The 16,076-nt window shown below is 48.5% G+C and overlaps 1 protein-coding gene across 1 annotated transcript in view; it reads left to right on the top strand.

The window, feature by feature from the left end:
- CHN2 (chimerin 2) overlaps positions 1-16,076 on the top strand; it is a 247,693-nt gene that overhangs the window by 67,284 nt on the left and 164,333 nt on the right. The gene's annotated exons all lie outside the window — the stretch shown is intronic.

The following is a 16,076-nucleotide window of genomic DNA, read 5'->3' as shown; positions in this document are numbered from 1 at the left end:
ACACATCCTTGTTTGAGTTCAATAGGCCACAATGTTGTGCTCTGCAGGCGAAAGAATTATATATCTTTCGTACTCTTTAGCGAAGATAAAAGTTATGATGTTTGATCATCGGTATTTGGAGAGAGGAAGTGTCTGCCTCTTCGGGGAGTAAACTGTTGACCCAACGTAAAGCAGGGATGGAGCCAAGAGTGGATTTTTGTGATAGAGGATCAGAAGCAGGACTCTAAGAGTTCCCGAAGGAGCAGCCCAGCGGGACAGTGTAAGGAGGAGTCTGGGACAGAAATCTGTAAGGAGTTTCTGAAAGGACCCCAAGACCCTGGAAAAAAGTCACATGGGATCTAATGCAAGGGACGAGCCTCAGGCATCGGTTGAACCCTTGAGAGCCGAGAAGCAGTTCTTAGTGACTTGGGGCAGTACCTGGGGCATGGGTACTTTCTCCCTGCCTCAGTCCAATACTGTTTGAAGGAACAAGATTTGCCACAGCAGAGGGATCACTGGCCCTCTCTGGGGATGCTGTGTAACTAGTAACACAAAGCGGGAGCTTTAGAGTCAGAGAGACCTGAGTTCAGGTCTAGTTCTACCACTTCAAAGCTATGGGGCTTTGAGGGTGTTTAATTCTCCCAGCATTCATAGGGTGATTGTTAAAATAAAATGAGAAATTGCACATAAAGAAACTAGTCCGCACTTTGTAAGGCACCTGTAAACAGAAGCCATTAGTATCATTGTTACTATTATAATGAGAAGGTCCCACTCGCTGGTCACTGGATTTTCTACTGGTATTGAGGGGTTGACCCCTTACCCATTGCTTGACCCCCAGCTATTTTAGATCATCATAATGTGGTCCCAGTTTTAGGTTCAGGGCCCCATGGGAAGGGCCTGGTATGGCGCCAAGCCTCCCTTCCTTACCCATGTAGTACGATCAGGATGCTACTAGCCTGGTTTTCTGGAACTGGTCACTCACTTTGATCCAGTTTTAACCCAAGCCATAAACCAATACACAAACAATCATGCCCCTGGGTTAGTCAACTGATGATAGGCATGATTTGCCATTTCTTAATTTGGTGAGTCTCCAAACCTTGCCAGGGTTCCTAAGAACTCTGGTCATACATTGGACAGGCCACTCATCTTTATACCAGCTGGGGGAGGTTACTAACTCTGAACAAGACCCAGGCCTGTTCGTGGAATGCAAAAACCACCCTCCTTGACCAATGCGGGCCATTAGCTGAGCCGGGGGTCCCAAGCAGTCTGCAGCATGCATGCCTTCTACTTATTGATTGAATGGTCGAGGTATAGATATTTTTGGAGCATCTCTAGAAGCCAGATTGTCTACCCAAAGGAGAAGTTTTCTGTGCTTAGCAAACCAGAGCCCTCCTGAGTTACCTGGGTACCAGTTTGGCAGACTGTGGCAGACTATCAAACCCAGACTGGCACAGAGTCAAGGTGGGCAGGAAGCGGGCACCCACAGCTGTGCCACAGCCTCAGAGCGCGATCCGAGCGGCCGTGAGGTTTGGCATGTGGGTCTCTAACGAGCGTTCACTGGGAGCTTTCAGAGGCTTGCAAGGACGCTGGCATCGACAATGTGAGCCAGCGCCACAAATGGGGAGCCCCGAAGTAGGGGAGATGTGGGCAGAGTGTACCAATGGGGCATCTCTCAAGCAATCCTGGGCCATACACCTGCCCACACAGACTGGAAGTTTGGTCATTGCACAAGCTCACTGACTTTTCCCAGCAGCATCTTTGAGTTGTTGCTCAGCTTCTGACATGAACATCTCTCTTCGGCACCACGTGTGGCAGCCCCGAGAGTTTCCCAGCTGCTGCTCAAAGCCAGGACGAAGTCAGCAGCCTCTCAGCCCAGCTCCTGCCCACCCCCTACTCTAGCTACCATTCAAGACGTGCAGGCATTGCCTGGCACAATGCTGAGCTCTGCACGCTTTCTTCCCTGTAACCCTCCCATCAGCCCTGCGAGGTAGGTAGGTGTTGTTATGCCCATTTTATAGATGGAGAAACTGAGCTGTAGAGAGGGCTTGAGCTGTGTAGATCAGATAGCTAGTAAGTGGCAGAGTCAGGGTGCAAGTTAGGCCTTTCTGTCCCCAAAGCTCGAGCTCTGAACCCCCCCTTCCCTGCGACTCACTCAGTTGCGATGGAAACCGATTCTAGGACTTTCTATGAACTGCTGCTTAGAGTTGCTGCACAGGTGGGACCAGTGGTTTGCAACCTTGGCTGCCCACTGGACTCACCTGGGAAGCTGTAAAAAGTACTCATGCCCTGGCCGGTTTGGCTCAGCGGTTGGAGCATTGGCCTGTGACCAGAGAGTCCCAGGTTTGGTTCCCGCTAGGGGCATGTACCAAAAAAATACAAAGTACTCATGCCTGGATCTTGCCACCAGAGAATCTAATTTCAGTTGGTCTGGGCATCTTCTGAACCAAAGGTTGGCAAACTTTTTCCATAAAGGTCCTGATAATAGTACATCATTAAGATTTACAGACCATACCGTCTCTGTCACAACTCAACTCTGCCTTCTCATAGCAAACCCAGCCACAGACAATATGTAAACCGATGAGCATGGCTGCGTCTCAGTAAAACTTTATTTACAAAAACAGGTGGCCGGCCGGAACGGGCCCACAAGCTGTGACGTGCCAAGGACCGATCAGGTCAGGCAGCTCCTTCACCGATGCTGCCCATCACCAGTGGGAATTCATCCTGCTTCCTCGGATCTGGCTTCTGTGGTGTCTTGGAAGAGAACCCCTGAGTCCCCTATAGCTTCCAGCTCACGGCCTTCCTGCAGGCTCGGTGCTGTTGGCCCAGCCACCATGAGCTTCACAAGGGGCTCTTTTGTTGAGAAGCCCACTTTCCCCCGGGGCCTGAAATCCTGCCACAAACCATCACCTTTCTGGCAGGGGTACCTTCTGGCTGCTTGTCTTTATCCATGAGGAGGTAAAACAGCCCCCTCTCCGCCCCCATCTTGGCCAGCAGCCAGGTCCTTTGTAATTAGGAGGAATAGCTGAACCTGCAAGCTTGCCACCTGTCTGCAAGGACTGCCCTGTGTGAGCATGCCTCCTCTTGCTGGCAGCCCTCCAGGCTTTTTCCTTCCGGAGCCTTTCCCTGGGCCCCTCCTCGCCCACTTCCTTTCCTGTCCTTGTGCTTGGAGCTTGAGTGATAGCATTATTTTGCCCGAGGAATTCAGTATATCAATTAATTTTCTTTTATGGGATATCAATGTAGTATTTCTGAAATTGTGGTTTGTGATTACACATGCTCCTCTGTTTATGGTGGGTTTCTATCCCGAGAAACCCAATGCACGTTGAAAATACGTACGTCAAAATAGGCTACGTTGGTAATGAATGCTTATCACAATTTATTATCACGTTTTAGCACTCCAAATTAAAAGACTGAAAATAGCCCTGACCGGTTTTGCCCAGTGGTTAGAGCATCAGCCTGCGGTCCCGAGAGACCCGGGTTCGGTTCCTGCTAAGGGCATGTACCTCGGTTGCAGTTTGTCCCCGGCCCTGGTTGGTTGTGCGGGTGGCAGCCGCTCAATGTGTCCCTTTCACATCGATGTTTCTCTCTCTCTCTTCCTCTTTCTCCCTCCCACTCTATCTGAACAAAATAATGGAAAAGTGTCCTCCGGTGAGGATTAAAAAAAAAAAGACTGAAAATATGTAAATAAAAAGAAAAGAAAATGCATTCAACTCGCCTGACCTGCGAACATCCTGGCGGGGCCCCGCCTCCTGCAGACGTGCTCAGAGCCCCTCCCTTCGCCTGCGGCTCCGCAGCCTGAGTTCCCTCTCGAGGGTCATCGCCTGCTCCTCTTCTCACCACAAGTAGGGGCCTCAGAGGGGATGCGAAAACCCGAACACAATCCCCGAGAACGCTGACAGCACAGGACGCTGTCCAGGGGGCCTGTCAGCCTCGTGACCGCGGGCTGATGGGAGCTTCGGCTCACCGCCCGCCGGCGTCACGGGAGAGTGTAGTCTCTCTTACCACTAGCCCAGAAAAGGTCGAAATTCAAATTTGAAGTACAGTTTCTACTGAATGTATATCACTTTTGCATCATCATAAAGTCAAAAAACGGTAAGTCGAACCGTCATAAATTGCAGACACTCCGTATCTACAAAGTCAAAAGGGCAACTGGAAAATCAAGCTGCCGAAGTGATCGTGGTGATTGGAATCAAGCCCCAACCCCCTGGAAATACGAAAATGAAAGCACGCATTTTGTTCCTTATCTTTCTTCATAGGTCCACTGTCCTTGCTTATGGGGTGTAGCGATACCACAAAAATGCCAACCCGAAAGGTGGCTCTTAGCAGAGGTGGCACCTCGGATAGTAACGGTTCGTGTACACAAAGTGTCTTTGTGAGTTAGTTGTGTACACATCAGAACGTGTTTGTCCACCAACATTTCTCCAGACCCCAATTCATCCCACTTGTCAGGGCTACAGGACAAGGCTCCCGTCCTCACTCGAGAGAGACCATCACACACAATAGCTACACAACCGTATCAGAAGTGCTGTAGAGAGGTGCGCCCACAGCGCTGTGGGCGGAGAGGTTGCGGTGGAAGGGCCAGGAAAGCTCCCGGGAGGCGAGGGCTGATTGGTTGAATAAGGTTCCCCCCTTACGGGAGGCACCTTGCAGAGGCTCCAGCGTACGGAAGGCAGGGATGCGTGTGGTTGTGTGACTTGGTGACACGGGGGAGAGGTGGGAGCTGTGTCTGGAAAGTGGCAGGGGGATTTGTAAACCAGTCTGGGAGCCTCAGCGTAGTGGCTGATATGGGCCAAGAGAAGGCTTGGAAGTAGGGGAGTAACACCACCCAGTGCCTGTTCTAGAAGGATCTGGTAGCGGTGGAGACCCTGAATCGGTGGGGGCTCGGGAAGGGAGCAGGGTTGTTGTAACAATAAAGCAATGCTCAGCGAAGGAGGTGGGGGCTGGGCTGGGCAGGAGGGGGAGGTGTGATTACACTCAGGAGGCAGAGGGGGTGGATGTGGCGTACGTGAGGAGGCGGTCTCTGGGACTGGAAATGTGGCGCTTTAGAGGAAATGAATGAGGTGGGTTTGGGTCTGAGTTTGAGGGGTCTGAGGACCATACAGTCGGAGTTACCCACTAGGCTGTGGGTGTCGGGGGCTGGAATTCAAGAGGGAGGTTGGAAGTAAAAATGATGCAGAAGTGATAATTAAATCAGTGCAAGTGAATGAGTTCACCCAAAGTGTGTATGAGGGAGAAGAGAAGGGGAGGGGTTGGAAGGGAGGAGGGAAGGGGGAGGGGAGGAAGGAGAAGGTGGGGAGGGAGGGGCGGGAACCGGTCTAAAGCAGAAACCCAAGAACAGCAGCCCTGGAGGCCTGAGTGGAGGAAGAGCCAGGGAACAAACTGCCCTTCTGAGCGGATCAGTCATGACGCAGACAGTGGTAGCCAGAGCGCAGGGACCTAGTTACACCGGGGACTAAAACAAGATGTACGACTGGATGAGCCACAGTGTATTTTAAATACCCTGCGAACCTTGCCATTACTCCGACCATTCGGGATACAAGACTCCATTCATTTGTTTGTTCATTTATTAATTGAACAAGTATTCTGCCGGGTACGAGACACTCAGTGGGCATCAGGGTGTAGACACAGTTCCCGTGCTCTGTTGCTTACAGCTTAGAAGAGAAGGCAGACATTTGGCAACAAACTGGGAGAATGTTTTCATGAAAACAGTGACAGTTACATGGCGAAGGTGGTCCCTTAGAGCCCTGTCCAGCCATGGCCTCTAAGAGATGTTTATTATCAGCGGTGAGTTTTGATGGGGGAGGAGGTCTCGTGGCCTAATCTCCCCTGGAGTACAGGTGGCCTTGGGGGCAGTGCTGTTTCCTGGTCGCCGCTCCTGGGACACACAGGTGCTCTGCCACAGTATGTTGGATATCAGAGGGCGACAACTGGTGGCTTCTGCTGCTTGGGCACCGGGGGCGGCCGGGGGGTGGGGATGCCCCGGACTCCCTCCCCACCTCCTACATAAGCAGCGGAGAAGTCCTGTTGCCTCGAGGGGCATGCTAGAACAGGTCGGATGGGAGCTATGACCTCACCTGCTTTTCCGCAAGCACTGAAGATGTAGCTGATAATACATGTCAGCTCATTTGTCTGTGCAAGCTGTCTGCACCGAACTGTGTTCATTACATCTGGTTCTTCTGTTTGTTTTTTAAAAAAAACTCTCTTTCACGTTGGAGTTAGGTGTTGGGCAGAAGAAAGAACGCTCATTAAGTGGATTCATGGTTGTCTCTTATTGAGACATGGTTGTCTCCTCAATTCAACCCAAGAATTTTCTGCTGAGTACCTACTATGTGCAGGGTGCGGGCGCGGGCGCAGGGCTGGCACGTACTGTGATTCGCAGTCCTGCTGACAGCCCCGCTGCGTCGGCTGTGTGCTGCCCGGCAGGCTGAGATCACTGCTCTGCTCCTGCGCTAGCCTCTCGTTACCACGTTCACTGCAGAAGAGGGTGGGAACCAGGAGCCGTTCACGTGGTGCAGGAGAAGGGTTCCTGAATTTGTTTTTGCAAATGAATTGTTATAAAATGAATAATGTTTTAACTGTACTGGGGGAGTTTTTTTTTATTCAAAGGAAATTCTGATGCTGAGTTGTTATGAAAGGTGAAACATTATTTTCTGATTTATCTGTTTGATAGAGCAGACGTTTTAACCTAGGGGGAAAATAAGTCAAAATTTAATAACTTCAGGAATTGGAAAAAATATCAAACAAAAAATGTTTTTAAGAGCTTATGAGGAGTGAATACTAACAAAAAAGAAGCAGTGTTGTGAAAACCACGTGACAGAATGTAGCTGATCTGAAGGAAAAGACGGGGTCTTATCTGCTGGGCTAATAATAGCAAATCTGGCCGGTGTAAGAAATGAGAATAATGAGAGAAACAGCAAGAAAAGGAGGAAAAGATGGAAAACAAAACACAGAGAAGCAGAAGGATAATAGCAGGTGGCGGGCGCCCAAGTGGCAGAGGAGAGAAAAGCCAGATCGTGAGAGTAGCAGTGGACAGGAGCTGGCCGGCAGGAGAGCCGGCAGCAGCCCCTCCCCGTGGAGCTGTGTAACTGACCCACGTTAGCGGCTCCAGCCTGTGAGCACATGGACTACAGGATTCTGACCGCCCTGGATCCAGTCCTAAGGATACCGGGTGTTCCTGAACAGAATGCCTTACAGCTCTCCTTGGGCGCTCACCTGGGGCAGGTTACTGTTGTAAGTGCTGTGCCTGTTAACTCCCTGAAGCCCTGCTTGTACATTGAAGCATTACCCCCACTTCATAGAGGACGGAACAGTTATAGAGGCGAAGCAGGTTGCCCACTATCAGGATCTATGAGTGAGCTATGAGAATACATGTGATCGGCAGAATTCTAAGATAGCCCCCAAATTCCTGCCTCTTCATGTGCACCCTGGAGAATCCCCTCCCCTTCCGTGAGGACAGGACTTGTAAAGGTGGGATTTCACTCTTCTTGGTTAGGTGATGTTATAGGGCAAGGAAGAAGGGATTTTGAAGATATATTAAAGTCTCGTCTATTGATGTTGAGTTCATCCAAAGGGGGATTTTCAGGTGAGCCCTCTCCAGGAGGGTCCAGCCTTCCCTGGAGAAAGAGAATCAAAGCAAGAGATTCCTTTGCTGGCCTTAAAGAACCCAATAGCCATGTTCAAAAGCCTATTAAGGAGGTCACGTGGCAAGAAGCAGAGTGTGACCTTAGGAGCTGAGAGGCGTCCCTGGCCAACAGCTAGCCAGGAAATGAGGGGCTCAGTCTCTAGCCTCCAGGAAACGAGTCCTGCAGTTTGGAAGGGGACCCCGAGCTCGGAAGGGAACACATCTGGCTGACACCTTGATTTCAGTTTGTGAGACACTGGGCAGAGGTCACCGTGCCTGGACTTCTTCCTTGTGGTGACTGTGAACTAGCAAGTGCTTGTTGTTTAAGCCACTGATCTTGTGTTCATTTGCTGTGGGGCCGCAGCAAACAAACCCAGCGTGATCTGAACCCATGATCCCGGCCACAGAGCCAAGTTCTCCCACCAGCCCAGTCAGCCTCCTAGGAGAAGTCCCACCTCAGAATCCTCCCTTCCTGGAACTTCAGTGTTGACTAGGAACCTTCGAGGTTACTCAGTTCAGTGGCTTCATCAACCTTTCCTTCGCAGCAAAAGGCCATTGTGCAAACACATTAGGAGTGGCGCTGCTTAGAATGGGGTGTGGGGGCGGGAAGCCTGTGCGATAATGGAACCCCCATTCCCTCAGCTGTCCCTTATATTCCCTCCGGGAGGTACCACCAAGGGGCAGTTTGAGAGCCACTGATCTGATCTTTGTATTTTCCTCTACAATATCCTTGTCATCTCCTGACCTTGGTTGGAATGCCCCCCTAACCCTTTCTTTCCACTTGGGGATCGTTTCTTTGGAGAGTCTAGGTCCAGCCATCAGTGATAACACAGGACAGACAGACCCTTTCACAAGGTGCTTATATCACAAGGCCTGTTGTGTTTCATACAAGATCCTGTTTCCAGGTAAAACATCTCTGTGCCCTCAGAGGAGTTTCCAGTCCCTTCCCCATGACGGCCGCTCCTCTCCTCCTGGACTTCAGTGGCCTGTGTTTCCTTCAGAGTGAGGTCAGGAACTGCACGAGGAGCCCTTGGTGTGGTCTGCTTCCCATAAAATACAGTAGGCGGAACACAACCCACAGTCGAAACGTTCTGTCTCCATCAAGGCAGCATTAGACCACGTTAGCGATCTGGCAACCGCAGGGCAGTGTTGACTCACCACAAGTACAGTCAGCCAAGACTCCTGCTTCACACCTCCGACTGCTGAGGTGTGTGCGTCTCCACGCTCATGGACTTGTGTTTACTTTAACCTGAACACGGGCTTAATGTTCCTCACTGTTCTGTCTCCTCAGAGACCTGGTGCGTGTCTTGCCTGATCCTGATTATGTCATCCGACAAGGATGCTCTTCTTCCCAGCATCACCCAGCTCTCAGTGTGATCAGTGTGCCATAAATATCCTCATCGGGGTTATTGACAGAATTTTGGAACTGGACAGGGCTGAGGTCAGAGCCCTCTGGCATCATATCGATGGCCCACTTCCAGGGTTTGGGTCCTTTAGACATCACAGATCCAACTAATTGTATCATCTACTGGCTGTCACCCAACTCATAAAGGTACCCTCAGAACATGATGATGTATTTCCTGGAGTCCAGGTACGGGGCATGGAGTCTAGTTCTCCGACCTCCCGGTCAGGAGGTCACCATCGCCCCCAGCAAATGCTCACAAGCACTTTGTATATCTTCCCCAGGCTGTACATCTCATGCACCGATCTGGAGTTCAGTCCCCTTTAGATACACAACATTTCCTCCTGCGACTCCATTCTCTGTCATCTTTTTTGTTTTCCACTCAAACTTCCAAGGGGAAAGATTAAGACTATATAGAGCAGTGCTCTCAACCTTCCTAATGTCACGACCCTTTAATACAGTTCCTCATGTTGTGGTGACTCCCAACCATAAAATTATTTTCATTGCTACTTCATAACTGTAATTTTGCTACTGTTATGAATCGCCTTTGGAAATATGTGTTTTCCGATAGTCTTAGGGGACGCCTGTGAAAGGGTCATTTGACCCCCAAAGGGGTTGTGATCCACAGGTTGAGAACTGCTGATATAGAGGCTAATATAAATTTGGGGGTGCCAAAAAGACTGAGGTAGGACTCATCTTTATTTCAGAGGACTCTCTGATCCTGTGTTCTAGAATAAGAAGTGGGACAGGTGCTCTGGAGTGAAAATCAGGACACGTTGAGGTGTGTGCACGTGGGGGTGGGGCGGGGAGGGAGATGGACTGATAAGGCTGAGGATGGTTCTGTGGCTTCCACGGGATGGAGCTAAATGCTGCAGTCTTCTGTAGCATCACCCTGTTTTTCACCGGTCCTTTGTCCGTCCTCTGCCAGCCATGCCTGACATGAAAGCAAGACAAGGTGACAAGTCAGACATGCCTTGTAAAGTGGCCATGGTCCTTGGCAGCACAAGGGCCAGCCTCTGCTCCACGAGGGACTTCAGGGTGGATGAGCACCAATATGCACCCAAAAGTGAAGATGCCCTGATTCCACGATTCGCTGAGGAATCATAAAACGGATGTGGACGGGCTTGGCAGAGGTCGTCCGTGGTTATAGATAAATCACGAGTGTCCTATCTTGGTTCAATTTTTAATATACTTTCTCCTTTATAAAAGAAAGTTGCCCTGCATCTTATAGGATGTCTATTGGATTATTGAAAAGAGTACTTAAATTATTGTGGTGAAATTTTACAATGTAGTGTTCACCTGTTGTTTTTACCACCTAGTACTCATTCACCATCTCGGATAACTGTTCCAGCTTCTCCGGGGAAGGAGGTCACCTCACCCCCTCTTTTCTGTCCATGTGTTCCGGTGGAGTTGACTCCACAGTCTGCTCCATGGGCGGGGTGTCAGGTTCGGCCAATCAGAACCTTAGCATTCTCCCATGTTTCACTCGTGCCAGTGAGAGCCAGAGACACTTTTACTGGAATTTCTGGAAAAGAAACTTTTGGTCCTTTTTGCTGGACTTGGAATTGTCAGGTTTTGAGGGTCAGGCTCTGTTAGCTATCTGCTTCAAGGAGGGAGACTTTCAAAGAGAATGGAGCCAGAGGAGGAGACGAAGAACAGAGCAAAACTAGATTCTGGTGATAGGAGGAGGTAGTGATTAAAATCTAGACTATGAAGCCAGGCTGAGTTTGAGATGCTCTGCCAACATCTAACAAGGTCACTCAGGACAACTGGTCTCCGCACCTCAGTTCCCTTGTCTGTAAAGTGAGTATCGTTATAATGTCTATGCACAGAGTTGCTGTGAGAATTAGGGGAGGCATGTGAAATTCTGAGAACAGTGTCCAGTGTTCGGTAGGGACCATACGAGTGGTAGCCATCACTTGAGCTCTATGCTCAGCCATGCCTGAAATGAGTCTCGCTTCTTGATGTTTCATTTCTAACGACAATGTATTTGTTCTCTTCTTGTGTTAGCCAATTTGGGTTGTGTTGTTTGTTTGTTTGTTTGTTTGTTTTTTGTCCCTTAATCCAAAGAGTTGTAACTAGTAGACTTCAGTGAAATCAAATTCTTATTCCGTTTTAAGTTTTGTCTTCTTTAATGAGACTAAGATAAAAAATAATCCCACGTCAGATATTCCTTTCCTGATTGTTACTCTAGGGTGAGTATGATCTTGGAACAGAATAATTCCTTCTCCTTCCCATCTTCTTGGTTGTGTTTCTTTCAAATCTACTTTTCAGAATTTCTTTTTAAAATACTGCTTGTCACGATTATTAAGAAACTCACAACATTGTAATCAGATTTTCATAGCAAGCTTATGTTTTACCTCTTTTACCCCAATTCATGAAATAGTCTAAAATATTGACATACTAGAAAACACTCATTGGGGAAGAGAGTAGGTGGCTGGAGCTATGGGTGGGGATGGGGAACAAATCGTAAAACCTGGGGCTATACTTTGGCCTTGGTACCTGCCTTGCTGTGTGGTCTTGGACAAGTCATTCTCTTTGGTTCTCGGTCTATAAAACAGGAAATGTGATACCTGAGATTCCCTCCTTATGGACTTTGAAATCTATAAAAACTTTCATATACCCTTTAAATAATACATTTCATTTTCTCTGTAGTTGAAATGGTGGGAAGACAATTAGAAAAAAATCATAAATCTTAATGAGATCCATCTGCAGTTGGTGATTACCTTAGAATTTACAGTGTCTCTTTCAAGGTTTCTCCTGTTTTTCTTCTGTATCAGAGGAGTTCCGTTTTGTCTTTTTTTCCCCCTAGTTTCTTGTCTCTAAAAATCCACATGGTCTCCCCGAGTCCTTACTGGCCTTAATCAACAAGGATCTTGGCCATGTCAGCCAAGAAGTGCCCCAGAGGTCCTGGGACTCCAGTCAGCTGTAATTAGCAGGCAGCAGGCAGAGGGGAACAATAAGGAACAGAATAGAAAACAAACAGTAAACCAGAGAAAACGGAGACAAAGACACAGAGACAAAGCAAACGACTAGACGCAGCTCATGGAGCCGGGAAGAGGGGAGCCAGACTGTGCTGTTCTGCCTGTTTCTTGGAATGGGAAGCCGGCTTGATGTCGCGGGCACCAGGCGGGCGTTGGAGGAGTCGGGGAGCGAGGAGGCGAACGATGAAGAGATGAGCGTGAGCATTTGGCTGTGTGCGGACACACTCATCCTGCCAACTCAACTAGCCCAGGGACAGCCGAGGAAGGAAATAACAAAAGAAAACTCAGGATACCAATGTACCAACGCAGAACGCGGTTCCCGCTGCAGACGCGAAAATATCAGAGGCATTGAATGCGGAACAATGAGACATCGGAGAAAGCCCCTGAGTTGCCCGCTAACCCGAACCAAGGCATTTTTGTTGTTGTTGTTTCTGAAATGTGGTGCTTATTTGCAAGGAAGTATTCATTTCATGCCCCTCTATTTGGCTTTTAGGTTGGACTTAATTAAAAAAGCTGTAGCATCTTTGAGTCCAATTTCCTCTTTTCACATAGCATCTGTCCCTGACAGCTTGTGTGAGGCTTGGCCACTTGTTGAGGCTGAGGCTAGAGGAGGAAATGACAGGGGAGAGGCGAGGTGGACAGACGCCTCTTGTTGGAGGTGGCACCCTGCTTCTGCACGGCCCAGTCACGTGCTCAGGAAGCTCCTTGGTTTGAGCAAGGCAACAGATGTCTCCAAGGGGGTGCTGGCAGCCCCACACAGGCCAGCAGGACCGAGGGTAGGCATGAGTGCACTAATGGGGGGGGGGGGAGCGCACATGCTTTGCCCTCTGCTCAGGACTGAAAAACAGGCCAAGATCGCATATGAGCAAATTCTAGAACCGAAGAGAGAGTGATGGGGTAGAGAAACCACTTATTTGGAACCAACTTCATCCGGAAGAGAAAACCTGACTATTTCCTAAGACAAATATACCGTCTGCTTTCTCTATTCAAATACATGCACAAAAGATGAAAGTCAGTACCGGGGGTGGCCTTTGCCTGCAGACATGGCCCTGTTTTGTTTTGCAAAGCATAGCGACTCGTTTATGCATTTACCTGGAGGTTTGGTTTTGTGTGTGACTCAGAAAGAGAACTGAAGTTGTCTCCCCTTAGGTCCGGCTTTCCCATTTATCAGGGCGCTATCAGTAAACGCAGACAAACCTGTGTCTCATTTTGGAACAAGTAATTGAGTTTGTGGTAAGCAAGGTCTCACAGATGGCGTGTGCCCGGAGTCCACTTTCCTCTTGATGTTTTTAGTGTTGCTTTTAAAGTAGTTTGAAGTTCAAGGTAGAAGATGGTAGTTCTTTGGAGACTTTTTTCTTCATTTAAAGGAATCTTTGGAAATTGCTTGGGCCATTATATTGAGCCTTGTTCCTGATTGTACCCGGAGATTTACTAACTGCTGTGCTGTCTTGGAACACGAGGCTTACTCTACCAAATCTGTGCTGGGTGTTTGTTCTCTTTCTGGGTGTTTGCTTGTCTCCCTTTCGTGCCCCCACCCTCTATCCCCATAGATGTTCTGCCTGCATTTTCTTGCTGAACAGTGCCTATTGCTAAGATGCAAAGACGACTAGCATTATGACACATCCCACTTGGACTTTATAGGTAAAGCTTTATTCTTTGTGGTTCTGTGTGTACTTGGACCTCTGCTGCTGTTCCCAAAGCCTTGCACTTGATGTTTGAAGAATACCATGGGCCTGATTGCTGAGCAGATTGTCACAGATCCGTGGAAGAAGGCCATCTCTGGGCCACATTAGGACTTAAACACTAACAGAACCACATGTCTAGAAAGCAGGCAAGGTCAGGAACCATATGGGTGTGTTTGGCCAGGCAGACTTCTTATGAGACTTGAGAGCCACAAGGAATCATGTTCAGTAACTTTTACTGACACATTTCTAATCACACCAGTAATAAAATGACATCTATGGAAAATTAGAACAAAGTACAGGTGAGCAAAAAGGACAGTCTCCCTGAAAACCCTGCATTAGAAATAATCACATAAATCTTTTGATATTTATACTTCTAACTTTTTTTCTATGTGTATATATACCTATAACCATGTAATGTTTCTTTTTATTAAAATGTGTTCAGACCATTAATACTAATTTTATTTCAAAATCCACTGTGAACATATTTCCATATCTTTAAGTGCTTGACATCATTTTTAATGGCTACATGCAGTTCGATGGCACGGATGGAACTTATAATTTATAACCAGTCACCTATGGTTAAACATTTAGGTTGACTCCAATTTTTCTTTCTAATAAACCATATTTTGATGTAAATTCTTTTTTTTTTTTTTAATTTATTTTTTTATCCTCACCGGAGGACCTTTTTTTCCATTTTTTTGTTCAGATAGAGTGGGAGGGAGAGAGAGAGAGAGAGAAACATCAATGTGACAGGGACACATCAAGTGGTTGCCACCCACACGACCCCACCAGGGCTGGGGACAAACTGCAACCGAGGCACGTGCCCTTATCAGGAACCGAACCCGGGTCTCTCTGGACCGCAGACCGACGCTCTAACCGCTGAGCCAAACCAGCCAGGGCTTGAGGTACATTCTTGTGGCTCTATGCATCTTTTCTTGATCCTCACCCAAGGACATTTTTGCATTCATCTTCATTTTTTTTTTTTTTTTTATCCTCATCCGAGGACATTTTTCCATTTTTTGTACAGACAGAGTAGGAGGGAGAGAGAGGAAGAGAGAGAGAGGGAAACATCGATGTGAAAGGGCCACATCGAGTGGCTGCCACCCGCACGACCAACCAGGGCCGGGGACAAACTGCAACCGAGGTACATGCCCTTAGCGGGAACCGAACCCGGGTCTCTCCGGACCGCAGGCAGATGCTCTAACCGCTGAGCCAAACCGGCCAGGGCGCATTCATCTTCAGATAGAGCGAGAGGGAGAGAGGGAGGAAGAGAAAGAGAGAAACATTGATGTGAGAGAGACACATTGAGTGGCTGCCACCCACACAACCAACCAGGGCCGGGGACAAATTGCTACTGAGGTACGCGCCCTTAGCGGGAACCGAACCCGGGACTCTCCGGTCCGTGGGCCGATGTTCTAACCGCTGAGCCAAACCGGCCAGGGCTCTATGCATCTTTAGCGTTAAATTCTACAAGTTTAATTGTTTGGGCAAACATTGCCATGATTCTTACAGGAATCTGTCACATATATATGAGCAGGTAATGCTTCTCAAACCAAACCTCAGCTAAGGGAAGAGGAAAAAGGGAGTTCTGCCCTCTACTCTCTGGGAGGCTTTGTGTATATTATTCCCTGTCCTGTTCCAAAGTTGAAGGGAAGGGACTGGGCTCCTCATGCACTCTGTCTGCTCCGAGTCCTAGGTGTGGATCCATATGTGTAACCCAGGCCTCATGACTGCCCAGGAACGGGCCTTTCTGTAACGACATTGTCACCTGGCCCTGCGCGTGACAACACGGGTAACTGAGCTGCGGCGGCAGAGCAATGAGAGGGCAGTTCTCTTAGTCCCGCTCTGTGCCGGATAGAGACGCAGCTTCTGACGCGCCGAGGGGCGTCCCTGTGCGACGCAGACCAGTGGTGTCCCTCTGGAGAGCAGACAACGCGGTGATGATGGAGAGCTTCCTGCAGCCTTTCAGCCCCTTTGTCAGGAGCACTGCAATGGGATTCTCATTTCAAGGGAGGTCAAACACTGATAAATACGGAGAAAAGAAAGTTAAAAGGACATCAAGTTAATATTTTACTATCCAGTCTTTGATCTTGGAAAGCTTGAACTATTTTTCCACACGCATTTTGTGATTTATTGATCCATTCCTGACAATTGGTTTATTGGAACAGACACAGATGCCTGGCTTTTAACTACAGCTTCAATTTCTATAATGCTTTATGGTGCCAGCGGATTTTTATGTATCCTTGGCATCATTTCTTGATAGTGCCATGGTGCTGGCAGTCTTTGCTAGTTAAAAACTGGGTTGTTGTCAGTGCAAGCAGCTCACATGTTAATGATGTTTGGGTTAAATGCTGTGGTAGCATCTCTGGGTTGTGTTGTATTTGGGGGGAAAACAGTAAAACACC

This window comes from Molossus molossus, unplaced genomic scaffold (genome assembly GCF_014108415.1).
Source record: "Molossus molossus isolate mMolMol1 unplaced genomic scaffold, mMolMol1.p scaffold_m16_p_7, whole genome shotgun sequence".
Classification (NCBI taxonomy): domain Eukaryota; kingdom Metazoa; phylum Chordata; class Mammalia; order Chiroptera; family Molossidae; genus Molossus; species Molossus molossus.
The sequence above is the reverse complement of the archived record's forward strand: the minus strand, read 5'-3'. Positions and strand labels throughout refer to the sequence as shown.